The 27,919-nt window shown below is 37.5% G+C and overlaps 1 protein-coding gene across 3 annotated transcripts in view; it reads left to right on the top strand.

Annotated features, from left to right (window-relative positions):
- Nucleotides 1-27,919, top strand: part of GALNT2 (polypeptide N-acetylgalactosaminyltransferase 2) — an 87,338-nt gene that overhangs the window by 18,010 nt on the left and 41,409 nt on the right. The window contains exon 1 of one of the 3 annotated variants that reach the window (XM_030946767.1): nt 20,393-20,632. The exons of the other annotated variants lie outside the window; for them this stretch is intronic. The gene's annotated coding sequence lies outside the window, so the exon portion shown is untranslated. Of the gene's footprint in view, nt 1-20,392; nt 20,633-27,919 lie in introns of those variants that run through there. 3 annotated transcript variants of the gene reach the window in all.

The raw sequence follows: 27,919 nt of genomic DNA, 5'->3' as shown, positions 1-27,919 counted from the left end.
AACACACTGGAATTCTTGCCTGCCATTGCTCCCTTTGACCACATGAATGCTCTTAAGGGTTTTTTGTTTCTCTAACCATGTGACTGCTTGTAAGGGTTTTTTTGGTCAATTTAGTGTGGTTTTCCAATGGAAAGGTTAAATTTTTCAGGCAGTCTTTCTTTCCCATTGCCATAACAGTAGTATTGCCATACTCTTGAGTAGCTTGTTTTCTGATCAGAAAGCAAGTCTTATGAAGTACTGCATGGGCACTTACCTGTTGAATGGATGAATAAGTAGTCTCAATTTGTGCAGAAAGCAACTGACATAATTATTTTGTTAAGAGATGGATTTCAAATATGCTTGATTCACTGTAATTGCTGATTGACTAGTTCAGTAATTGGCCACATCTGTATATTGTGCATCTGGTAGCTTCAGACTTTTGGTGGAATGGTCCTTGCCTTGAAGTTTTGGGAAATGTAATACTTAATTGTCAAGCTGGCACCAACTCCAAAAGCAGTCATGCTAGAAAATGTTTCAAGACCCAAAGCTTCCTAATTCTGCATAAACTTTCATGGAAGTTGTTCCTAAAGGAGAAAAAGTAGGTTTTCCTTTTCCTGTTTCAGAATTTAATTTCTCAAGAAGAACATGTGTTTAGGAGAATGGAATTCTTGTGTTGAACACAAGTGCTCCTGTGTTTAATAAATGAATGGTTTTGATAGTTTTAATTATTGTTATTTTTTTAGAGAATGTGCTTAGAAGAGCCGATTTGATTGAATTGGTTGATTTGAAACTAATTTTTAGCTATAAATCTTTGTGGCCTTTCTTGCGGAGAAGGGGGAACATAAGGAGAAGAGTTGGAGGAGGGGTGTTACTGCGTTAAAAAGGAAGCCTAGTGTTGGACTCTTAGGTACTGTACTAATTTTCCCAGTTCCCTAATTTTCTCGGTCAGCTGTGCAGGACAGAGTGTGTTCATACAAGTGGCTATGATGATCTCTTCTTAAGGGGTGAGAGAGGCTGCATGGTTCTATATACCCTTATTAGCGCAATAGTATTTAAGGGTCTTTTTAAAATCGAAGTAGTAAATTTTAAAATTGAAAAGTTGAATCTGTCAACGAATAGTGAAGGTATTTTGGTACTTCTAAAAGTACAGTGCCTTTCTTGCTAGGCAATCTAGGCTTCCATCTCCTCCTTGCTTTTGGGGTAGGCAGTGTGATAGGTAGTTTCTCATGGTTAATCTGTCTAGTCAGACTCCAAAGAACAAGCCTATGGACAACTTGATAAACTTTGTGATTCTGTGTTGTATTGGAATCTCCTTTTTGTGTAAAAGGCAAGTAGTGAAGAGGAAAGCCAGGCATGCAAATACACTTTCTTCTTTGGCTTTGCTGTATTCTGCAGTAATAAGTGTAGCCTATAAAAATCATTCAGTTATTTTCTCAGTGCTTACTCTTTGTGAAGATATTTTCTTCTTGTAATGTGACAATTCTTGATTCTTGGATCTATGCTGGAATATCGATAGACTCTGAACTCATAGCTAGTGAGTGCCATTGTAAAAGGCCATTGTAGATGGAAGCATGTGACGGGGGTCACAAGGGTTTTTGGGATGAAGGAAGAGACGTAGATCTGGCTCCATGATCAGAAGGCTTGATTTATTATTTTATGATATATACATCTATTTAAACTATACTAAAAAGAAAAGGAAAGGAGAGTTTCCAGAACCTGCTACCTAACCAAAGAATAGAAAAGTAAAGAATGAAAACAAAGGAGCTCTCTCTGACTCTGTCTGAGACAATTCAGTCCTGGATTGGCCACTAACTAAAAACATCCAAGCTGGGCCAATCCAGACGAACCTGTTGCATTCCACAGCAGCAGATAACCTATTGTTTATGTCTGGTTCTGAACTTCTCAGCTTCAGCAGGAAAAATCCTGAGAGAAGATTTTTCATAAAAGAAATGTCTGTGACAGAAGCAAGTCAAAATAATTGCTTTGTGGATGTTGGGCTGTGCTGTCTGTGAGATTTTTTTGTCAAAAGCACTGTGGGGTGAATTCACAACTACAGTAGAGTGCAAGCCCATGGAATTGCTGCAGCAGAAATAGGTAGTGCCTTGGAAACACAGCAGTGTGTCTATGTTGCAATGGAAATTAGACCTGCTCTTCCTGTTTGTGAATGACCATGTATTGTCAGCCTTGGCTCTCTGAGGTGAGTAGGATATGCTTTGCTGTTCTTCACCACATTAGGGTGGATTACAATATGGTTTTGTGCATGTGGCTTACACTGTCAGGAAGATTTTACTCTCTAGCCATGATAAGACTGCATTTGTACTACAGTATTGTATAAAAAATACTTTACACCACAAGTTAGAAAGGAGATTCTGGAAGCACCAGGAATGCTTGATGGCTATTCATTTTCAAGTCAAGTGTATGACTATAGCACTTCATTCAGCTGTGCTCGGTGTGGTGGGTTAACTTAACTGGCCACAAGGTGCATACCAAGCTGCTCTGTCACTTCCCATCTTCATCAGGATGGTGAGAAAACAGAATGAAGAGTTTGTGGGTTGAGGTAAGGACAGGAAGATCACTGAACAATTGCTATCACTGTCAAAACAAACTCAGCTTAAGGAAATTGATTTATTGCCTGATAACAGATTAGGATAGTGAGAATTGAGAACAATAAAATAAAACCACCTTTTCCTACCCCTCCCTTCTTTTCAGGCTCAAATCTACTCTTGATTCTTCTACCTTCTCCCTTTTATCATGTACTGTACAGTATGGTAAAACTCAGTTGCTTTTTAATTTTCTGCTTGTCCAGCTCTTTAAGTGAGTAAAAACTAATGACATTACTTAAAACTGTGGAAAGTCAGTAAAGCAAGAGAGTAGTTGTCAAATCCAGTGCACAGTTCATAGGCACATTTACAGTGTAGTAAAATGCACTAACTTGTCTTAAACACGACTGGGAAAAAGGGGCTTCTGTATCATTAGGAGCATGACCATGGACTTCTAACGACTTGATACTGTCTGCAGGAAAAATGTATGAGCGCACATGTTAAAACCTCTTGGTTATCACTGCCGTCTCATTCAGCAATTGGAGCAGTGTGTGTGTGTAAAATCTAAACAGATGTGTTCACCCTCACATTTTGAGGAAATAGAAGAGCACCATGTAGCACCACTGATATAAAACAGTTACTAGTCTTGGTAGAGGTCCAATAAATGTGTGAGGCCTTTCATGTAATCGGTGGGTTATTAGACAACATGCTAGAGAAGTGGGCATGTGTTCTCAGACTCGCTGTTAAAGTTTGGTTGCCTTTCAATATGCGTCACTAATCTCTAGGTGGTTTTCTAAGAGTTTTGTGCCAGTAACCTTTATTTTGGGTTTATAAAGCCTGGTAAGGCAGTGCATCATCTAGAAGTAAAGCAGAAGTGATAAGGAAACAATTTTCTGTTTACCTTGTGAATGTCAGTCTAACTTAAAGCAGTTTAGCTCAGGTGTGAGTCTGGGCTCCTGCAGGAGGCCTCTTTTCAGCGTTTTATTAACTTTAATTGGTTTATGTGATGTCAATTACTGTGTATCAATACTTAGCAGCAGATAATTTACTGGGCAGTACTGCTGAGTACGTTGCTAGAGAGTTTGCTCTAGACTCAGCTATTCTGCAGCCCATAAAGCAAAGAGGTAGGAAAAGAGAATTGGGAAAGGGAGCAGAAAAGAAGCTAAAAATAACCCCAAAACAAAACAGTAAAGGTTGAGGAAGGGCAGAAGAAGAAAATATGTAAGGATGTATACCAAAGTCTATGAACACAGCACAGTAGGAATAGTTGCTCTGCTTTAGGAGAAAAGAGTTGGCAGAGCACAGGGAGTGGGCACTGTAGAGCTGGAGGAGCAGATGGGTCTTAGCAAAAAGAGGGTAGATCATAGAATGAATTTAAGCATGTTATTTTTGATCTTGTGCCTTTAAAATGACAGTGGGTAGACCAAACACCTGTTCTTTATCATCACTTTTTAGGAAATGTAAATAAGTCAAAATGTTAATTCAGTTCTAAAACTTCACCTTAGCTTACTTCTAAAATATTTGCTGGTGTGTTTGTTCCCTTTGGCATGCTGAATTTCTATTGTAAATGCAGCTGGTGTGAGCCACATCTATTACCTCATTGTTAATGTTTTCAATGAGCTGTAATCTGCTTACTGAATGCTTGATTACATAGAATCACAGTATTATTTAGGTTGGAGTAGACCTTTAAGATCATCACGTTGAACCCTTTACATACCACTGCCAAGTCTGCCACTAAACCATCCCCTGAGCACTGCAACTCCTTATCTTTAAATACCTCAATGACTGACAAATTCCCTCAGTGTAGCCCTTGTGTGTTGGCAGTGATGGTTTTTTTCTGCATTTGTATGTTTTTTCATCAGCCATCAGGGCATACAGGAGTATAACCCTGACAAATTTACAAACGGAGAAACAAGCATGGCCTACTTTATTTCGTGTTTGTTTGTGTCTTCAGAAAGTCCTAGTGCTAAATTGTATGAAATTACAACCCTGAGATTTCTATAAGGTAGTGCCAGTATTAGCCTGCACAACTTGAAGTTATAATTTTTCTAATCATTCTTGATTACATCTTCATTTCTTGCATCCCAGGGATAATTAAGTGTTGACTGATTGTAGTGCTTTAGATTTTTGCTGACAAAAGCCTGCTTTAGAAGGTGCAAATTCCTGTTCTAGCTACAGTTGTTTTCTTCCAGCCTATATTTTAAGACACAAAAATATCACTTGAAGGCTGTCTATGTAAAAGTGAAAACAATCTGAATCACAGTGATTGGCCTCCTTGAACTTCAGGAGCTGTAGAATTAGCTGACTTGAAATGGTGGTACTTGCTGGGCACATCTACCTGTGCGGTGGTTCTTACCTGCCAGCCACTTCTACAGTTCTTTTGCTGGAGTCCAGGATAGCAAAGAGTTGTGTTTTCTGTTGGGTTTTACTAACTGAATTCAGTAATAGAAAGTTCAGTTACGTTTCACAAAGCACCATGCAAAGCTTAAATGTGGAGCATCTGTAAATGAGATCTCTAGTTGTCAGTTAGCAAAATAATTACATTGCAATTGCATTACATTCATTGTAGAAAGCAGCTATCTATGGGAATTGCAGGAAATTGAAAGATGTCCTGAAACACTAACCATGAATCTAGAAGAGGATTAAATTCTGTTGATGCTCTTCAGCCTTTTAGAGTGTAAGACTTGTGTTTTGGTGTGCCAACTGGCATAACTGGTTGTATATCTGAATTGAGTCCCTACAGTAGAGGGTAAAAATGTATACTACTCTTGTCAGTATACTTCTGTGATGTTCTATTTGTCAACTTGGCATGGATTTTCAAGAATTAAGATATAAATTGCTGAAGATGCACCTCTAGTTCTCCTAACTCCAAGAAGGTTTTATAGAGATTCAATCATCAGTATTTTGTGCAGTACAGTGAGTTACCATACTAGAATCTTTTTTATAAGAAGTACAAATGCAATATCCCATAGCTTTCTGTAACAATTTTTTTAAAAGTATCACGTATAGCCTTGAAGATATAAAGTACTTCTTCACTTACTGTGAATATATAGGGTTGTAATTTTAGATAAGGCAAAATATTCTTGGCACTTCTTGTGATAACACTTCTTTAGTTGACTCAGAAAATTGAGAGATTATAGTGATTTCATGGCAGAGTGACCACAGAAAAATTATTCCTAGTACTGAAGCAGACCTTGGTTCTGGCTTTTTGGTTTTGCTATAAAGCACACTCACAAGCAATTGTGAAAATAAAACTTTACTTATCTAGCCTGCCTGGTGTGTTAGAGGAGTATTGATTGTTCTTGAAATTGATTTAGAGATGCAACTTGCTGTGTGTCTCTGTGATGACTATATAAAATCTGTGGGCCTGTTCTATATGTGGTGGTTTTTTTAGTGTTTCATTATAAAGAGCCTCCCAACTGTGCAATTGGCATTGCCGTGTGTGCTGCCCAGGAAACAGGCACTGCCAGTGTGCCCTCTGAAGCTTTGCTACAACCCTCACACCCCTGTGCAACTTTTAATGGCCCTGTGTTAGATGTGGAAAACATCTTGCTGAGAGGATGAATATGTCTCATGTTCCTTAATGGTTTTCTTTTGAAATATCTATAAATTTTTTTTTGCAATGTACTTGGCAGGTTGGTTTCACATGAGAGGCTGTATCTTGTTTCTGCAGTTTCAGAACTGCACTTCTTTGTCATCAGTGAACAATCAGTAGAGCCAGTCATGTACAGATATGCCATTTCTCAAAATGGTTTTGATGATTAAAATGCGATTTGTCAGTGAAGTCAAATGTGTATTTTCCCCTCCGCACTAGTCTCCCTTGAATGACGAGTTTTGAAACTTGACTGTCAATTAAAACAAGAGTTGGAGCCTGATAGCCTGGGTGGAACATGCAGCTGAGGTATTTTGGATGGGACCTCTGATGTTGGTGATTTCTGACAGGAAGGTTACAGTTGGTGCAGTGTATTGCAATTTCTTTACATTATTACTCCAACCATTTCCATTTGAGTTTCTTGTCTTCCATATCTGATCTCCTTAGCCGCTTTATCCATTCAGCTCTGTTCTTTTACTGCAGGCAAAAAGTCTGGTAAATAGATATAGAGCACTCTTCCCTTGATGGGTAGGTTGTGTTGCATAGCACACTGGGTGTACAGGCATCTGTGTTCAGTTTCCTGATCGCTCCCTTCCCAGCTCCAGTGAGTCTTTCACAGTTCTTAATATTTTTGAAAAGTCTCTTAGTAATCACAATGTTAAACAAAGGTTTAGTGGTTCTGATCTTGGACTGTGGTTCTGGGAAGAAATAGGTTTTATTGTTACCTTCTGCCTGCTGGGGCTAACAAAAGACTTCCCAGGCAGCACAGTTTCTCTAGCCTCTGGTAGCAGGTGTAGCATTCATCTAAGCTTCAACTCCCTCTGAACAGGGGAAGTAAAGGTTTTCTTCAGGGTGCTGCAAAAAGGTCACTAATCTAAAAATGTCACTTGTTTTTATTGCCAGATTTTCATAGGTTATGTAATTTCTCAGATAAGTAATAGTGACATCCTTCAAATAATTGAGTTTATATTTCTGTAGTGTTTGAGAAGGTTTTGAACAAGAATATTGGGACTGCAACAGGGATGCTTCACTGTAAATTTGCTTTCTATTGACTCCTGAAAAACTGTCTTGGGAGAATTAATGTCATGTCTGACAGTCATGAAAAAAGTTGAAAAACATCTTGGCTCTGCCTTCATTTGATGTGATACTTGTGTTACTAGTGGTTTGCTGCTATTTTAGAAAGCTGAGAGGAGATACCATCTGATCTGGACAGTATCCCTAGCTGAAAATTAAAATAGAGATACACTTATCTGTTTAAATGCATGTTGCTATAGGCTTGTTCTGTACCTTCTAAATTTCTTTGAAGAATAAGGTCTGTAGGAAATAAATTTATAGAGTAATTGGAATTTCTTCTATAATAGGGGGAGCAAAATGGTCATCAGTGCAAATTAATGTGACAAATCAGCAGAAATTGAATTTTTTTTCTTTGTGTGATTGTTGTTTTGGCTAAAATTCAAGTTTTTGAATCTTTTGTGTGTCCTTCTTAGTTTGTCTGAGTACTTGAGAATTGACACAAACTATATGCCAAAAAAGATTAAATATCAAAATGCAAATTCTCCTAATACTTGGTTTTCCTTGTGTTGGTTCCCTATGTTGTAACCCTTTCATACTTTATTTCCCAGAGATTTTATGCAGTTCTTTGTAATCACAGCTGGGTGTAAACATACTTTTTTTAAACCAGCAAGGATGCCAGTTCCATGATTCTCTAAAGAAGTTAGGGGCGTTTTTAAGGCTACTAGCTGCAAAATTATGGTTTTGAAAGTGAATTTGGACATGCTGAATAATGGAAGATGTGGCTTCTAATGAACATCAGATTATCTGGATGGGAAAAAAAGCCTTTCAAAAATTGAATATATGAGAAGCATGAGTGTATTCCTACTGTGTAAGTAGTGTTCCAGGCTAAGCACACCCTGGATATTCAACACAGAGCTTGACAGTTCAAGTTATCAGAGAAAAAGATGCACACAGGCTATCAGTTCAGTGAGGGGAGAAATTACTTCTTCCTTTACAGTTGAGTGAAGAAAAATGTTTCCTGTTCCTTAATGTGAAGGTGCTCTATTTTTAGTAGTTTACTTCACCTATGCCGTCTACTAAAGTGTGACAATTAATAGTGGATGCTCTTTGATAAATCTGAGACTAAAAGAATTTGGTGTTATACCCTTTGTTCTCTCATTTAAAAACAAAATTTAGGAAAAAAACTTGGAAGGCACAGAGCAGTCTTCCAACCAGTCCTTCTTTTTGGGTTGACTTTTAAAAGATTTTCAGTCAAGCAAGATTTCACTTGGAAAAAGCATTGTGTCTCATTTCTTGCTGTTCTTCTATTGCAAGTTGTTGGGTTAAGGATATCTTTTGGAATTTGTATCTTCTGAAGCTGTGAAGTCTGCAGTGGTGTGGATTTGTGGTTATGAAAACATTTGTTCAGAGCATGACTGATCAAGTAAGACAGGGCCTCCTTCCTTAGTTTAAACAGGAAAGGAGTGTGGTTGCTTTTGAAGACTCAGGAGGGCAAATGTAAAATGTTTCTCTGGGAATTCTAGTTAGCTTCTTGCAAAAATGCTTCTTGAAATGCATATAGAGAGGGAAATTTCACTTGCAACTTTCTTCACTTGCGCCTACAAGAGAAAAAAAGTTGTATTTCAGGAGCTTATTTTTGATCTGTACTGAAACCTATGGCAAGGATTGTAATACTCAGTGGCTCTTGAGAGTTTCTTTGTTAGAAGCATAGTAATGATACATTTAAGGTATTTTGTACCTTTTTAGATGCTGAATGCTTTAAATGTCTTTCTGGAGTTAAAACAGTGTATGAAACTGCTTAGCATTTCTGGGCTGGAGATGTGTGTCTCACTTCAGTGTGCTTGCTTATAAGTATTCATGGTTAATTTGTACAGTATTTTTACTGAGATTCTCCCTTCCAAGAATCTATGGCATTGTCTGGTTTTTTTCTGTTCTTCTGTTCCTCATAGTCATGAGGATTTTGAATTATTCTGAAGACACCACAGAGAGATCAGATTTTCCCCAAAGCATCTCTGCAGAACTGAAAGTTATTAGAAATGTCATATTACTAATCTCCAATATTGCTTTAGCAATTAGGTGGCTCTTAAGTGCTCAAAATCCCTTTACCAATTAATGATGACAGACTTTTAACTACATGCATCTCTAAAATGAGTTTTATGTGAAAGATCTACTTTTACATGATAAATGTAAATCCAATCCGCTGGCAGAGTAGGGTTTGAAATGCCTTTATGCAAGTTTTGTCTTAAAAGTTATACCAAATAGGTCAAATAGATGGTGTACTTGAGAGATTTTTCTTTTTTTTTCCTCCCTCTAACTGTCAAAGATTCTTTTTTGGTATTGATGAAGAAAATTCACTGTGTGGTGGTTTTTTTTTGGTTGTTGTTGTGTGTGTTTGTGTAATGATAAACCAAAGTTTGTTTGCTTTTTGTTTTCTCCTCTCTTCCCCTGTCCCAATTATTATCAGTATCAGCTTATTTTTTTAAAGCAGAAGAATTGTTATAGCTCTACCTTTATGTCTGCCTCCTTCCTGAGCGACTTCTCTTCCTCAAGAGCCCAGCTGTAAGGACATTTCTTAAGCTTTATTACTTGTCATTTTTATAAAAGCCCTCTACCTTAATAATTTTTTACGATAAAGTAAGCCAGATAGTTAATTTTTTAGGTTTCACTGAAGCTTCTTCACTGAATCTCAGTCAAAGAAAGTTTGATTAAGGCTCAGTTTTGTACAGTTAAACTGTTGGTGGGGAGAAAAGGAAGGTAGAGGTTTAGGGAGGATTGCTTTTGTAAGATAAGATGGAAATGTCTCAATTTACTTCTAGTTAACTTTTTTTGTCTCCATGTGTGTGATATTGAAGAGATTCTTAACTGATTTTTAAATTTTTCTTTCTCTTATCTGGCCACACGCCTACTATCTTGACTGTTTCTGAGTTCTCTCTTTTCTTGAAATTACTGTCTTTACAAGAAACGCTATGGCTTGGAATGAAGTTACATAAAAATGAGGCAAACCCTTTCCACATCCCTCAGTCATTAGTTATTGCAGACAACTAATAATCATGTGAAACAATGACTTTTGTTTTCGAAAAGTACTCTACAGCGGTTAAAGTAGTAAACAAATTACTGTAATGCAAATTTTATCTTTCTCAGTACCTTTCTCTACATTTGCAGAATCTTAATGTGAACTTTTGGTCAAATAAAGGTTGGCTTCCAAAATGAAGTCCTTAGAGTAACTGGGAAATTCTTTTGTTGTCAGGGTGAACTAATTAGTATCACATTGCTTGGCTTTTAGCACTTGCTAAGTGAACTCAAATTAAATTGCACATGTCTATTTGTTTCCAAAATAATAATTTTGGATGTTTGACAAATGGGCTTGCCTTTGTTATCACACACTCATTCTAGGATAGTTTCTCCATTCCAAATGAAAATAAGGATGTCTATGAATTTAATCAGAAGATTAATGAGGTAGCTTTGTATTTAAGTATTTCAAGGAGATAGGGCCTAATTATGTCCTTAGGTGCCTTAGACTCTAGTCATGCAAATGAAGAGAAATTGAATATTTCTTCTCTTACTGTGACACGCTTTGTTTGAAGTAAGAACCCGTGCTGTACAGTGTGAGATGGATGGCAAAACTGGCTGTTAGTCTCTTCTGCTTTTTATGCCATTTAGTTAGATACTCACTTATGTGCCAAAAAGTGAGGCATTCCACAGGCCATGCATCACCAGGGAAGTGAAGGGTTGCCTGGTTTTCAGGCATATTTGTCAGCTGCACTTATTGCAGTTAGGAAGTGTATTTTATAATAAATCATCTATTGCTGATGAGGCTGATGGGCTGATCAGAGATTAGGCTCAAGTTGTATTTGCCATGAATGGTCTCACAACAAGGGGACTGGATGCACAGCAAGCACCCGTGGGGCAAGCATGTCCTGGCACTTTGGTTTGTTAACAGTTAAATGTCATCAAAACTGCACATAATTGATTTGAGCCTGCTGAATGTAGCAGTGAAGCAAAACCCAATGCTTTTTGTGACTGCAGTAAATTAATAGTGGAAAATATGTCTGGAGAAGAGTGATGAAGTCTAGTGTGCTTGCTGCTTTTCAAGTTGTTTTTAAGGACTAATTGATTATCAGTTGCTCTTTCTCCCAGACTTTTCTGAATCCACAGAATAATGGCTTTCTGGCAGAGCTCAGGGCTCAGCTGGCAGCTCTGAGCAGGCGAGTGGTGCCAGCTTCTGCGTGGTGCAGGGGATGGCCCAGGGCCAAGCAGTGAGCCGTGAACTTTGGGTATAGTTCTTCTGCAGGTCATTGTGGAGGCACTGAAGTGAATTCTGCCCTTAACACAGCCTTTTGAGTTAAAAGGAAAACTTCCATTTTCTCAAGTTCTATTTGTGCTGGCAGATTGGCCAAACAACTTAATTCAGCTCTCTTCAGTTAATGCTTCAGAAAGGTATGAATCATGTTGCAACATGGGTATTGTGCCTTCATTTTGAAGGCTTAAAACTCTGTTACAAACAAATTACGTTAGGAATAGCTGTTCTTCATTTTAAAAAGAATCAGGGAAAACTCTGAATATAATACTAAACTCTGTGTGTGTAAACTTCAATGTTCGAAACATTTCATAAAGAAAACCTTACATTCTTGATTTAAGCAGGGCTGAGAAAGTGAATGGACCAGAATATGTTAACTGCATGGAAAAGCTAGCTGTAGCTGCTGCTGAATATTTGACTGTTCTGTAATGTTCTATTAACTTTATCTTTTAGATAGTTTGAGTAATGTCTACAGTATATGTTCCTCCAAGGGTTTAAAAACAGAAGTTGAAAATCATTTTCTTTACAGTCACCTTCTCAAGATGGAAAAGGAATGTTACTAGGTAATATTTTAATATATTAAATTATAGAATTCTCACAGATTTGCCAGGTTATTCTTCAGTCATCTGAAAGCAGAGTTGTCTTAGCAAACAGCACCTTAATTGGTAGACCCAGACACATATCTAGTGTACTCTTAATAAATCTTTATTATTATTCTCAATACTTAAGTATTACTCAGAACAGGACTGCTATCAGCCCGCAGATAAGCACTCACACAGAAACTTTAGGGTTAGCACTTTATTTTTTTTTTGCATTTTCACTATCTGATTTTGATAAAGCCCTTTTTTTCTTGTTTGCTTCTATATAAACCTTATCAGTGGTAATTTCATTAAAAACTATTTAAAAGATGAAAATTTGTTTGCTTGTATGTGAGTCATTGGAAGACTAGTGCAAGAACTCGATAAGATCATGAGTAGGAGGAAGAGAAAGCTGCACTTGGTTTTCTGGCACTGAAATGAAATTTGGCAGCCTGGGGATTCAAGAATTTAATTTCTTTATTAATACATTTTTCAAGATAGATGACATGCAGTGTGTTTTTCTAGGATAACAGAAGTATTGATTGCCAGAACACCTATTTCATTTTCTGTTCTCTCCCTTGAAGCTCTCCCTCCTTTGAAAGGAATATGTTTCTGTATAGTTTGCTGGTTGTGTAACAAAAGATCTGTTCATCTAATATTTTTTTTTTTTTTTTTGGCTGGGGAGATTTTTATGCTTCTGCTGTGGTATTTGGTTGTATCAAAGTACCACGAGAGACCAGTGGAAGAGGAGAAATACTTTTTTTGTCATATTGGTCCATGTTGCTGTGTAAGGTGCTGTAAAACAATTAAGAATGATATCCCATAGCCTGTGTTAGCTTCTGGAAAGGTAGGCTTCTGAGGTGAAATCTATTTTTACTTTTACACAGAGATCATATCATGGAAATATAGTTTGTTGCTAATAGATTCTTTTTTTTGTTACAGAAGTTCACACCTCACTTGTATTGCAAGTTAGAAAGATCTATTTGAAAGTTTACCTGTAAGTATTACACACTCATAGAGTAGTTTGGGTTAGAAGGGTCCTTAAAGGTAATCATGTTCCAACTCCCCTGCTATGGGTGGGGACACCTCCTACTAGACCAGCTTGCTCAAAGCCCCATCCAGCCTGGCCAGGAGCAATTCCAGAGATGGGGCATCCAAGCTTTTCTGGGCAAGCTGAGCTAGTGCCTCATCTCCCTCACAGGAAAGAATGTCTTCTAGATACTGTATCTAAACCTACCCTTTCCAGTTTAAAACCATTCCCCTCTCATATCACTACATGCCCTTAAGCATTAGGCGCCTGGAAAATGAAAAATGGCACATTTCAAAGTTTTGTACCTTTTTTAAGGATTAAATACGTATTGTGGTTTGGGTTTGCTTGTCCTTTGTTCCCCTTTTTCTTGTGTGTTTGAAAGGTTTCAGGAAAGGTGAGAGGTGTTTTTGTTTTGGTGGGTTTTTATTTTGTTAAATTATATAAATTATATTCAGAGCAATTTTGGTGTAGAAGTTAACGTTGTTGAGAAAATACATCCTTTCTTTGGACTCAGCAGGAATTAGAAAAATGCAAGTGAATTTACTACCAGAAAATTGGATTTACTTATGTACTTTTTAAAATGTCTTGCACATTGTTTTTAGGTCAGCCTAGTGGATCAGATTTAGTAGATCTTCCAATGTCTAGCAAAAGAGTGAAGCCTTTCAGGGCACAAAATCCTTTAGTTCTAAGGTCTCTGAGCAGTCGAGGTGGCTGTTCTCATGACCAGATTCTCCTTTTGATGGCTTAACCCTGCTTGCTACTTTGGCTGGACCATACCCCCCCACTACATTGAGATATTTTTGCTGCGGTGTGCCCTCAGCTTTGCTAACTCTGCCACATGAAGAGGATTTGTGTAATTGGTCTAGCAGAACACCTTCTGTTGAACATCTGGGTTCCTGTCAGTGCTTGCATGCTCTTGAGCTTCACAATTTTTGCCTGGGCCATAGCTAGCATGACTGCATGCCTTGGATTCCCTACTCTAATGTAATGGTTGCTTAGAAATCCTTGAAAGTGTCTTCAGTGGAAAATGAAACCAAAAGCTGAAAAGTGGTGCTTTGTTGGCACTCAGTAAGAGATTAATAGATATCGTGATGGAAGGATGACAAGCTTATCTTCAAAGTATTCTGTGATAGTTTTGAGTCACTACTAGAAGAGCTGAGGTCTGTCAAAGCAGAGGTCTCCTTTGTTCTCTCTTCTGTAGATCCCTGATGAAGAGCATCTGGACAGAAATAGTCTGTGTCCACCAGCTTTGCTCCTTAGCCTTTATCCTGTGTTCTGTGGTTCTTGCTGGCTGAGTTGATTGCTATTGGAAAAGGCTGATCTTTTGGTGGCATTGTGCATGTAACAGAATTGGGTTTATTTTTCTGTGTATTCGGAATTAGATATATAACACTGATTAGAAGTAAGCTTTAAGGATTTTGAAACAGTTTTTCAACTGTAACTAAACATATTGTCAATGTACATGTGTAAGAATATCCTCCTGTGTGCTGAACCGCTGTAGAAAGCAGATTAAGAATGCAAACTGCAAAAAGTCTGATATGAGAGCAGGGAAAAGTAATTTTAGTTTAGTCCTTTATTGAAAAGCAGACATGTCTAGTTTATCGATAACATGGAGGAGCAAGGTGGTATTTTTCTTCCAGTAGATCTCTCCCTTGTGTTCCCTGAGTCATGTATTGGCTCAGGGAACACAAATACATACACTGTATTTCATTTCCTGCTTCATACGTTGTATTTCTTACCCGAGCTACAGAAATTAATGCCAGTGTTTAACTGGTAATAAAGCCACCTTATTGCCAAAAGGGTACAAGATTTCAGTACAGTTTTTGAAAAACTGGGAGCTCTTAAGGTCATACTGAACTTTGCCAAGAAAATGCGTTGTCATCAGGGAAGCAGTTCCACTTTTAAGGGGATGAAAATGTGAGAACTAAAGTAAAAATAGCCAATCTTTTATTTCATCTCCAAAGGAACGATTTTGTTAAGAGAACTAATATTTACTTTCTCTTATCTGGACTATGTATTATTCATACTGTTATATAGCTTGTAGATATTCATGATTCAGATTCATTTTGGACTTCAGAGCAGGTTTATTTTTTCTTGATCCTGCTGGTGCAAAGCTCTGGGTTTCTTTCATTTTGGACAACCATTCCTTATGATCTCTGCTTCCTTTCAGGAAGTTATGGTAGAAGGAATCCCAAGATGCTTTTCCTTTATTAAACCTGAGTACACAGTTTTTTTTTTTTTTGTTTTTGTTTTTGTTTTGGGTTTTTTTTTCCCCTTAGATGCATGTGTTTGGGTTTTGTGAGTAAACAGTGTATTCTCTTTTCCTTCTCCCTTGAGAGTTCCAGATGAGCCCCTTTCTTCTGAAAAGTCTGTTGACTCTGCTTTAGTTGTGCATGTTCTGCATTTTTTTCCACAAATTGATTTATCTTTGCCCTCACTACAAATTTTCCTGTAATTTAACCTGGGTGGATCTAAGTACATACAAAGGACTAATTGGTTAAAAAGGAGAAGCATTATATTTTGTTCAGAAGAGAGTCCTTTTAATATGACATCTGAGGATTGATAGTTTATATTCTCCAGATGACCTTTTGTATTATTTCCTTGCTTCACATATTCCCCCTTCTTCATATGGTTGAGATTCTATTGGTTGTGGAGGTAGGTGCTCCCCAAAATTATTCCTAAGAATTGTAATCAAATAGGTAAACTGCTTGAGAAGTACTGTGTATTTTTTGTTGGGAAGGCAGGCAAGAAAGAAATATATGGTGAAATAAGAGCTACTGTTCCTCTTTTAATTTAAATCATTCTATATAGAGAAGTGAGTTTAAAAATATCAGTAAACTGTTTCAATCCAGACACCCAGTGGAATGCAACATGTGTTGGAAAATTGGGCTAAGAAATAGAAATTAATCAGGATAGGAAAAACATACTACTTTAACATTTTCAAGTTGAAAGTGAGAAGATACTGGCATAGGTTCATCCCTGTATAAAGGGTCATCATAAAAGACGCTGCTTGCAATCCACAAAGCTGAAAGTGTGGTTACCAGGGTGCTATTTTCAAATACTATATTCAATAGAGAAGTCTTGAATAATAGTTGATAAAACTTTATATCCTAGGCTTAAAAAGTCCACTCTGCTTTTTACTTACAGTGGTGTCAAGGGTATCTCATTATTCCATAAATCCAATTTTATTATTAGTTAAAATATTTCTGAAAAGCAACGTGAAAGAATATTTGAAAATCTAAAACTGGAATTGTGTTATTTCTCTTCAGTGAGGCTAGCAGCAGTGGTTTGTAGTCAGTGGAATGAACTGATTGTTTAGACAGAATCAATATCTTCCATTCAACTGTAGTGTAAACTTTAGTGTTTGAGTCTCTCTGTAAGTTTATCTTTGCCTCAAGCAGGTTGATTTCATAAATGCAAGATCTTCCTGTGTCCAAAAATAATCAATAAACCTGTCTGTGTGCACTGCTTCAGGCTTACTTTAACCAAGGATTGAACCAAGATCATTCTCCAAATTGTTGTTTGTAGCTGCGCATTTAATAAGATGTTCCTATTACTGTATCTGAAGAGAATTTAAACCAATAGCCTGATTAACAAGGAATTTACTTAAAATGTTTTTCCTTAAGAGAAAACCTGTGGCTCTTATTTTAGGTTGTGAATTTTAACAAATATTCAATTTATTACTGTTTTTCATCTACTTGAATATAATTCTAAAATTGTAAGTTCCTGCTTATGACTGACAATTCACCTCTTTCATCTTTAGCAATAGGCTGGTTGTTTTCACTAACTCAACCAGAAAAGAGAATTCTCTTGGTAGTAATGAAAGCAGCTGATACAAAAATAATCACAATAATTTTGTGCTACTAGTGTTCCAAACTAATTTATTGTATTTGTTCACCTATGAAGGGAAACTCTTGGCCATTTTTTCTGTGTGTAAGAAAGCTTAGACACTGCCTCTATATTATGCCAGCATTATTTATAAATATGTCTCGTTGCAACAAATGGTTAGCACTGGATATATAGCTGATAATGGGGTTTTGAGTGTTTTGCCTTAAATGCTGATGGTAGAGGGGTCACAAGTATGAGAGATTGCAAAATCATTAATTTCTCTGTATGTGGCTCTGAAGCAGTAGCAGAAAATAGGCAAAGAGTGTTTAATAGAATACAACAACCTGGAATTATCATGTATAGATTTTTCAGCTAATGCTCATGGCAAGCAACTCCTTTGTATAACACCAGGAGTTAAAAACGTGTTGTCAAAGGTAAAGGGGCAGGATTGGAACAGGCTGTGATGTTAGGTTGAGGAAATAGATAAATAGTGGCTTTCAAAAGCAGTACCAGAGGCAATTGCTGTAACCTACTCATGTTTGTGTTACAGCTTGGGTCAGTGACACCTGATCAGTTTGGGCATCAAGGAGTCCTACTCTGGTTTTGAGGACTGATGAATCCTTTTTGAGGGAAGGAGTGTGGGTGCATGAGTGGAAAGGAAAAAAGGAAGAAGGCTGGAGACATCAAGCAATATTGCTTGGGGCTGGCAAAAAGGTGCCAGACACTTGGCTTTTGGAAAGAAGCATTCAGTGACTGGAGAAGTTAACATGTATCTCCCCCTTCGTAAATTGTTTGTAAATGTTTCTTTGTGTTTCTGTAAATTTAGGGGATTTTCTCTTCCAGGTTTTCTCTAGCACTTCCTTTTTCAGCTTTAATCTCAATTTGTGGATAATATCTATCAGCAGAATAAAACACTGTGAGAACAGATGATCTAATCTATGTCTGTCTTTATCTGTGCTTTCCTGCAAGTGAAAAATAAATGAGTTTTCAAGGGATCTATATGTGTAATAATAAACCTCCTAAAGCTGCTGTTATCTAAAACATATGTATCCAGTAGTGAGAATTAAGTGTCAAAGAAAGACTTACTTTGAATTGTTACTTGGTGGGTCTGAAGTTTTTTCTTCATTTTCTCTAGGAAGTTTCAGGTTTTTTTCTGGTTTTGCATGTGTGTGTCAGGCTTTTTTTAGGCTTTCGTCCTGACCCAGAAAACTCTTTTGATGGACTATCCTGTTCTTTCCTTTCTTATTAGTCCTCCTCGTTCTGCTTTTGAATCTGTTGCTCAATTCAAAATAGACTTCAGTGTGTCATCTTTGACAAGGTGTTTGAAAGACACTAGGCAATGTAGCAGATAAGGGCAGATCAGATTATGACTTCCCTGAAGGAAAGGCTGTATTGTGAATTTAAATATTTGTAGGTCCTTGTGGGTTAAGATTAGAAAGTCTGATTTCTCATAGCCTTAGTTTATAAATGCTTCTGCTTGTGTTATTCTGTTACCCATTGTAGTCTTAACTGAAATATTAAATTATAGTGAAGGTGCATCTAGGCTGCAATTCAACTATCAATCTGGGTATGTGAGTCAAAATAGAAGGAATTTTGACAGATCATGTTTACTCGTTAGTCTAGAAATAGCTTTTTGAGTTATTAGTCTGCGTGAGAAATGCGCTACACACTACTTCTCTGAAGCTCAACTTGTGTGCGATGGCTCAATATTTTGGTGCTTTTTTCTCCCAAAATAGAAGCAAAATGGGGTAAGGCATTAGAGCAATGTGTGGGATTCTAAAACCTGGTGGCTCTAACTTTTGACAGCATGACTGGTCTAAAAAGTCAAGCCATTTGACTGTACCCACTTTATTTATCCACACTATTCAAAACAAATCATTGAAAAGATTCTGACTCATGTAGTTTGAATTCCTCCAAGTTTGATGAACAACTTGTTTCTTGTTCTCTAAATATTTTAGGATCTCTCTTATCTTTAAGGACTTTTCTAATCCCTATGACTGTTTATTCTACCAGCTAAAATTGAGAATACTGCTGTGGCTTGGGTTCAAGATGGTTATTACTATTGTTTTTCTCAAGTTTTGTGAATTCTTGCTCCTTAGGTTTTGTTTTGGTTGGTTGTCTTTTCTTTGTGGTAATATATCTCTTAATTTTGTTATTTGCTCTTGTGCTGGGATTGATTTCAACTCTTCTCACTCTTGCCAGAGACCAATTAATTATATTTTTTTTCTTCTATCATTTAGCAGGAGCTTAAATTTGTTGTATTTTTGAAATTGTACTTGGTCTCTTACCCTGTGCCTCTCCCCAGTTTTCTAGTACAAAGTAAGCCTGTGATTAACTCTGTATATGCATGTGTGTATGTTTTTGTGTGTACATATATATGCATGCACATCATACACATCAGTACAAGGACTCTTTCTCCTGAAATCCTTTTGTTTTCTCACCTACTTTGGGCAGACTTAAATGTCAGTGTATGGTCATATATAGTGAGAAGAGGCGGAGAGCTCAGTGTTAAAAATAGTGGGGTAGTATGTGTTGTGAAAACACTAGATGATAGGAGTGACATTTTGCTCTTGGTTTGTTATATACCATTCATGACTTCCAAACTATATGATTGCTTTGATCTCATCTTCTGACATGTTTTGACCTTAAGGTTGGTATTCCGTGTATTTGAAGGTATTGTAGAGAATGGTACCTCATAAAATTCTGCAGAATGGTTTAAATTTTACCTGAGAGGTTTCTAACAGCTGGAGTTAGGCAGCCAGAAAGCAGAGTCTGGGTTGGAGTAATTTTTCCTGCTGGAGTCTTTTGAGTTGTTAAATTTCAAGACTTTTTCATATTTTGGTAGGTTTGAGAGCAGCAAAAAAGCTTTCTGCACTGCCCTTGGCTTAGCTGTCATGCTTGGATCAGGCTTTAATTCTGGCTCTCCCCGATTTATGTCAGTTTCTGTGAGAAGGGCTCTTTGTGGAGATTGTGTGAGATCACCACTAAGGGTGCACAGTTGGTGACCTCTCCTCTGAGAGATTGCAGATGAATAGGCCATAACTTCAGCAGACTTGAGCCCCCAACCTTTTGCTGTTAGGCCTTAGCATCCCAGAGGAGGTTTTCCATCTCTCTTTAGAATGGGATTAACTCCAGTGTGTCTGCATAGTGTGAAATCGCCTTGCTGCTTGCAGAATTCCTTGAGTGCCTCAGTAAATTGCCCAGTCTTTTCTAAACTTCCCCCCCCCCTCAGTTTTTTCCATGAATAAGTTTGTGTATTGTTAACTTTATGTGCTCCCAAGTCTGATAGATATCTGCTACACAGTGGGAGTATTGAATGTTTTGCACACAGAACCTGAATTGTATCTAAAGAGCTCGATTTATACTCTTGCTATAAAATTTTCCTGAAATTACTGCTTCCCTCTGTGCTTTACAATCTGCCTTTGCTCAGGGCTGGACTAACAGTATCCCATCTTGAAGGACTACTTTTTCTGAGAGTACAAACAAATTAATGCAGCCCAGATTGCCGGAAAGGCAGTGCTGTCTGTGAGGAGCAGCAAAATGCCTGATTTCCTGCCTTGAAGCTCTGGGTCTGTGTGGTCGAAATTTTACTAATAGAGTGCTCTAATAGCTTCCTGTAATAGCATGAGTTTGAGTGTTAACCTCAGTAGACAAAAACCTCCAATCTTTTTCTTTTCCAGTTGGTGCCTTATTGCAGAATGATGTCTTTCAAAGGAATAATCAGTTTTGTTCTGTGTTGAGCAAAGATACGAAGATCTGCCTTGCCTACTTCAGGTAGAAATCTTAGTACTAAAGTTTGGCAGAAAATTTTCAAGTATAGATGTCTGTTATCTCAGGAAGGACTAGTATTTGTTCCTTCTGATGTAGGGGTCTGTCTTCCACACTTCTTGTCTTGTTTGTGGTAGGCATTTGTTTCATTATGGGACTGAGTTTTGATTTAGTAGTCCAGACTATTGCAGATGAATGATGCTGACTGGGTCTGGCAAAAATCAAAGATGTTATTGGCAATCATCCATGTGAATTCTGTAGTATGGAGCCTTTTATGTTTAATGCATTAATAGATATCATTTTCTGTCAGAATTTATGAACTGGAGTAAAACTTCACACTAGCTGTGGACAATAATTTTTTAGTAAAAATCTGCAGTTAAACACAGATGCTGAAAAGTGATACTATGTGTACTGTGTCACGGGCCCAGAGCTGCAGAGACCTGATCATAAATCCTAGTGTTGGGATAGAGGGAAAACATGCAGAGAGTTATTGAAGGCAGACGTCATCTGTCAAGCACAAGCTTTCTCTGAAGGTTATTTAATTAGAGGAGTTACTAAGTAATTTTTCAGACTCCTGGGACTTATTCCATCTCTTTGTGTTCAAAGATGACCTCCTTGAAAGAGGTACAAGGAAATGGTTTCCTTGTTTTACAATGCCTTGATTTCTGAATCTGAAGATTAACCTTTTTCCATTTAAAAAGAAGTCAAGATTTTTGTATCAGTCTTGCTTTTTTTCCTCCTCATTGTTTTCTTAGAGACCAACACAATGCTCTTGCATTCTACAGAAAAGTTCCAAGACCCAGCAACTTTAATTCCATTGTCTCAGTCTATCTTCACTTTCCTTATGCCTGTGGTAACCTTCCATTATGGCTGAGAAAATGTGTTGTGATGTTGTGTTGCTTTATTGCATTGTAGCTCTACAGATCTCATCCAGCAAAACATTCAACTTGTCAACTGCATCTTGTTGGGGTTTTTTTCCCTTTCTTTTTCCTTAATGCAAGATAGTTTTCTTGGTTTAACAGTTTCTATGTTATTTCGGTATAATAGTCACCTTTCCCCTTTGCTAACAAACTGTAGATGTGACTGCCCAAGCAGTTTTTGTTTTAGATGTAATTGCATTTCTGATATCCTTTTGATGTCAGTTACATTTGCAGGCTTAAATATTTATAAAATAAAACTAAGTGAAAAGGCTTTTGTTCCAATTACTTGGTTTCTGCTCTCTGTGCTTCAAGATGCATTTACAAATTATGGGGATTTTTTTTCTTCATTTTTGCTGCATCTGGTTCTTGTATTGCCGGTGAGCAATTTTCTTATTGTTTCATTCAGATGTAAATAGGTGGAGACTTACAAATGCCTGTGCTATTGAAATACTTCAGTATACTTATAGTTTCGGATGCATTTATGTTGAGTTCTGCTTATTTATTCAGTACTTCACTTTTATTTTAATTAATTACCTTTAGTTCCTGGGACTTCCAGAGAATATGACACTTTCTCACATAAGTAAATATTAAAATAAAATTTTGCTTTCTGTGCTTTCCCTTTTCTTCCTGTGGAAAAGCTTTTTTTTTCTTTTTTTCTTTAGCAAGTCATTCTTTAGAGAGCTGAGAGCAAGCAGTGATGAGTTGGAATTCAAAGAGGATTAGGGGTAGGACTTTGAAATAGACTAATTCCTCAGACACTTCTGATGTTGTAGAATTAAGAGGTGGCATTAAATCATGCCTGAGCATTTGTTGAGTAATTCCTTCTTACAAGGAAGGAAAATTTGTAGTGGTTTTGAGTGATGGGTAGTTTAATGTTGTAACTGAACTTGTAATCCTTTACTTGTAATGGGAACACCCCTTTTGGCACTTTTTTCCCTGCTACCCTAGCTGAGAATGCTCCCTTGCATCCAGTACCTCAGATTTAGTGGTTGGTCTTGTAGTTCAAAAAATCCCACCCAGTGAAATGATACATCCACACCTCTCCCCAGCTCACTGCCAAGTCAGCCAAACGAGTTGGATGAGCTGATGTGCCGCACCAGTGTCTGTAAGGGAGCAGTGGGGACAGTGCAGCAGCTGGGGATGGAGATGTGGTGAGGTGTGAACAGCCCCTGTAAGCAGCAGCTGCCTTGTCAGAGGGAGCAGCACCAGCTCCACATTTGCTGTGCAAAGCATTGCGGCACTTTAGGATGACATCCTTTCTCCCCCTTACTGGACTAGTTGTTCCATGGGATCTTTCGTCTGCTCTAAGTAGAATCAACTGGGATTGTTAAACAGGAGTTTAGACTAATCTCATAAATTTTTTGAATGACATGGCTTCTGTACCCCTTGGATCTGAATTGAGGCCTGTGTGTTTGTATTAAGCTATTTGGACGTTCACGTTTCACATCTTGGAAAGCACTCGAGTGCGAAAATGAATGTACACAGTAATTCTCAAACAAGAGCTATGGACTTTGAAAGTAACACAGGGGGAACATACAGTTTGTGTATCAAGCCTGTCCTGTTTGGAAGCAGTTACCACTTTTTCTTCATTTTCCCATTTCAGAAACTCATCCATTAAAACAAAAACCCCCAGAAAACAAAAACAACAACAAAAAAAACCCAAACAAGAAAGAGAAATATTACTTGCAAACATTAGAAGTTATGGGATAGGCATGCTACAATTAATGCTGCTGCCTTAATGTGTACTTCAAAACACTTTTAAACTCGGATCAGACATGATGACAAAATGTTCCTTGGAGGTGAAAATACCAGTAAGATGTTTTTATGAAGTTGCAAATAGTAAAGTTTTGCTTTCTTTTTTTTGCTGTTGAAGTTTTGGGATTTTTTTTTTTGCTTGCGTATCTCTAACAGATCAGCTCAATCAGTTCATTTTGATTGATGATGATTTGTGATTAATATATTCTTGGATTTTTTTTTCCTAATCTAGCACAACTGAAAGAGCAACTTAAACACTATTGCTGCTGAGTGTGTACTTATAATATAAATCATGTAACTATGTCTGTACTGACAAATACTTTCGGAATAGAAGGCTGTTTCCAACATTATTTTAAAAAAACCCATGAATTAACTTTTCAAGGAAAGGTCTTTTGTCAACATCAATATTTCCTTTTGGAAACTAAAATTGAGTGATAATAGCCTTTGATGTTACCCTTAATTGAAATAATCACTGCAAGTGTTTTCTGATGTTTTATTTTCATAGTTTGTGGCAGGTAGTGCAGACAAGTGAGGTTTTTCTGAGACATGATAAATTTAATAGGAAATACTGGATCCTGTTTATGACTTGCTGCCATTCTTAGAGGTGTTTATTCCTTGCTTTCAGAGCTACTGGTGCACTTGAGATTATTCCCTTCTATCAGTCCCAATACCCTTATATGTTACTCCTACTCTTCTTCCCTCCCCTTTCTTTTTGCCATCTATCCTTGTACATTGATGCAGCTTCATGAATCATGAGGATTGAGTGATCTTAGAAAAAACAGTAAAGCCTTTTCACAACTGCTCTGCATTGTTTGTCCATTTGTGTTCTGTCTGGTGTATGAGACCTTCCCCTCACTTCTGCTGCTTCTGTGAAGAGGTGACAATCAAGCCAGAAAAGACCTATTTTGCTTTCTGCTGTTTGGGCACTGCACAGCAGGTGCTGATTCTGCTTCTGTCTGTGGTGGCCTCTGTGGAGATATTTGGTTGGCAAGGCTTCTTTTGGCATGAAAGACTTCAACAGAAGTAGCCTCTAGCAAGAAGATATGTTCTTACCCACACTTTATCTGTGGGGGTGTGTGTCATTGCATTGTCTTGACTGTCAGTCTGACAATCACTTTAGCTCTAACAGTGTTTTTTCACTGTAGAGCTGAAGGAAATGAAAGAGGTGTTCTAGTTTCTGGGGTTTCTGGGTTTTTTGTTTCCTCTTTCTGGTGATATATTAGATTGTCAATTTTGTAAGGCAAGTTATGTTTAATTCTCTGCTTTCCTGGTAGGTGATGAGGTTGTCCCGCTTAGTTTTGACATTTATCACTAGAGTGGATGAAGTCTCTAGGCAAAAGGAAACCTGGTTTATTAGAGGTTACCTGGAGCTGGGTACCTGAATTCCCACCAAGCTGTAAGAGTGTTGTGGGTTTTGTTTAATTTATTGACACGTACTTATAGAAAAAATTAATTTTTTTTAAATGCTGAAATACAGTCTAAAACTGTATTGCATTTGTGGGCTAATCAGTTAATCCAGTGTATGTTATACCAATGTGGGTATTTGGAAGAGAACTCATGCTATTATTTTTAGGGAACTAAGGAAAATTTGAAGATAACCTAAAATATACTTGCATGCAAATCTTCATATTTAATAGCTTATCTATACTTCTTGAATAGCCTGACCTGCCTTACCTGGGGTTTTGTATTGCTCCTTGGCTTTTGTCAGTTGAGTAGGTCTATTGTGCCCAGAAATTAAGTTGAACACGAATTTCCAGTTGATCCTAATTGCTGTACAAATAAGTCTTCAACTGCAAAGTTGGATGAGACCTTCCTCGGAGAATATGTATACTTGTTTTCCGGAAACCTCAGATCAAGCATTATTTTTGTTTAATCCCATTCTATGTTTAGAAAATGTCATGTTTTATAGTTGTTTTAGTACTTTAGATAGTGCCTGTGAGCTACAAAAATATGTACTTTGCACTAAGCAAAGGTAACATTTACAGAGATGGTAGGACACAAAGGCATTTAATTTTGTCTAGAGAGTACAGCTTATAGTAATTGCCATTTTCAAAATGTTTTGAATGTATTAACTGAGAGTATATCTAAACATATTTCCTGTATATGTAGCTATCAAGGTATAATCTTGATGCTTTTCCCTGTTGTTTGGTTTTTTTTTTTGAGAATATAGAATGTTCTTCTTAATGAGGGCTATGTGTGTTCCTCCTGCTGGAAGCTTCTACTTTTGTTCTGAGTACTCAAATAGATGAAAAGAATGTGCCTTTGACAGCAATTTACTTACACTGAGTAAAGGAGTAAGAATGAAAATGAAATCATCTTTGCTGTAATAATTTTGGACACTAACAGTGATAATCAAATATTGCAAAATATGTAGTTTTTCAGTGTTTACCCTTCACTTCTTGGTGTGCTTGGAAATGTCTGCTTTAGTATGCTAAGCAGGTTGGCAGTCAGAAGAAGTTAGCATTTTTTATGGGATATTTTCTGCTTGTCTTTTCTGTAAGAAGCAGCATTCCAGGCATTTTCAGAGGATGCTTTATCTGTTTTGTATAAAACGCTTTTGCTGAGAAGGGAAGAAGTGGGTGCCCCATAATGTAATTACATTAAATTGCTAGGGTACTTGCCTGGCACACAGGAAAGCTGGATTCATTTACTGCAGCAGGAGAGACTGGAGTTATATTTCTGGAGACTCCTTGGGAGGCAGGGAGCAAGTACTGGGTCAGAAATCAGGCTGAGCTGGACACTGGACTCTGCTGAAGGAGCTCCTGTGTTGGAAGGAGCTGGTGCTTTGGAGCTTATTCTGCTGATGTGATGGGTAATTGAAAGATTGTGAACTGAATTGGGTGGGGGGAAGGGCACGCACTGAATACAGAGGGAACTACTAAGCAGCAGCAAAGAAACTTGGGTTTAGTGTGTCAGTGTCTTAGTCAGCTGTCAGATTCTCCTTGTGTTTGAGTCTTTTTCTTAGGAGGAGCCTTTATGCTTGGTTTAGGGATGCAAACTTCAGCAGGCATTACACTGTTGCAATGCCAAGTGCTGCTCCACGCAACATGAAGTGCTTCTGTGTGTCTGGTCCCAATTATGTGGTCAGAACAGAAGTGTATGAAGTCCTGAGAGGAGTCATCTTGCAGTGAGAGCACCCTTCCAAATCATCACTTGGTGTGACTGATGTGTACTGCTGGATGCAGCACAGCCTTGTGTTAGGCCAGCTGGACCAAATGCTGCTCTTTGAAGGTGCTGCCAGTATTCACTTTCCTCTTAGAAAATCACCACTAGAAGAAAATCTGTCTGCAGTAGCCCTCACCTAAAAACAAGTTCTGAAACAGATATTAAGCCTTAACATGTATTTTGTTCAACAAAGATACATTTCTCAATTATTTTGTTAGAGTGTCTGCCTGTCCAGGTAGCACATAAGTTGCAGCCACCTCTTGTGCCCAAATGTTGCATGCTGTTCAGCATCTAGGTTGCCTGTGAGAGGAATGACTGGTATTGGGAGCACAGTCAGCTCCCACTTGAGATATTTCCAAACTCAAGAGCTTTTCAGAGATCTGTGTTGAGTTGCTACTTGTAAAGTCTGTGTGATATCTTGATGTATCTAAGGATGTTTCATATTGTTAAGTTGTTCTCTTGATAGGAAGCCACTGTTGGGTTGAAATCTCTGCTATAATGAGATCTAGTTCGTAGCAGTTAAATGTCAAATCCGTGATACTTGAAACTATAATTAAAAGGAAAAAAAGTATTATGAGACAAAAATAAGAAAAACAGTAGTAGTTTTAAGTGTGGTTTAATTTTTTTTATACAGAAGCAATACCTAGGGACTTGGAACTGTTTAAAATTGGTTTTGATGCCAAGTGAAATAACAACTGACGAAGAATTGCTTTGTAATGCTTGTAAGGAATATAATATTTAATGCATACAAATATACCAAAACTAAAGGGAAGCGGTCTGGAAGATTTAAATGATGGTAATGAAATTATCCACTAATGTACATCTGTGTATAATTATAGGTTTCTAAACTCAAATTGAGTACTCTTAAATTTCTCATGGAATACATCATGTCTTGTTGTATATGTGTAGAAGTGCTGTGAAAAATGTTTGAATCCTGCTTTGAATTTGAACTACCTCATCCTTTCCCTGCAGCAGAGCAGCTGCAAATGTGTAACCAATCATTTCCTGAAACAATTTTTTTGAGTCTAGTTCACAGAAACTAGACTCAGAAAAGCTTTATATTTCATCTTCAACATATCTCAAATTCAGTCTTCCAGCTAGTCTTAATGGAGTGAGTGAGTTGAGCAGGGAAAGAAAACTGAGCTGTAATAGCAGGGTTTTTCAGTACATGTGGGCTTTCTGAGGCGTGCAGAGCTTGCAGTGTCCTAAAAGAAAAAGTTGCGACAGCTCTGTGATTAATCAGCCTAAAAAAACCTTCACCACCCCACCTTCAGATTAGTCAATTTACCATAATGAATTGTGCAAGGTTATGGCTGCAAGGGATGTTTTAACAAAATGTTAAATAAATGTGCATCCCTTAGTTTCAGAGCTTTAGGAATAGCAAAGGTATTTAGAGAATTGAATTTTAAAATTAGATTTAATGTACATTTATTTCTTATGTTAAAAATATTAC

Source organism: Camarhynchus parvulus, chromosome 3 (assembly GCF_901933205.1).
Source record: "Camarhynchus parvulus chromosome 3, STF_HiC, whole genome shotgun sequence".
NCBI lineage: Eukaryota > Metazoa > Chordata > Aves > Passeriformes > Thraupidae > Camarhynchus > Camarhynchus parvulus.
Note: the sequence above shows the minus strand (reverse complement) of the source record. Positions and strands in the feature narration are given on the sequence as shown.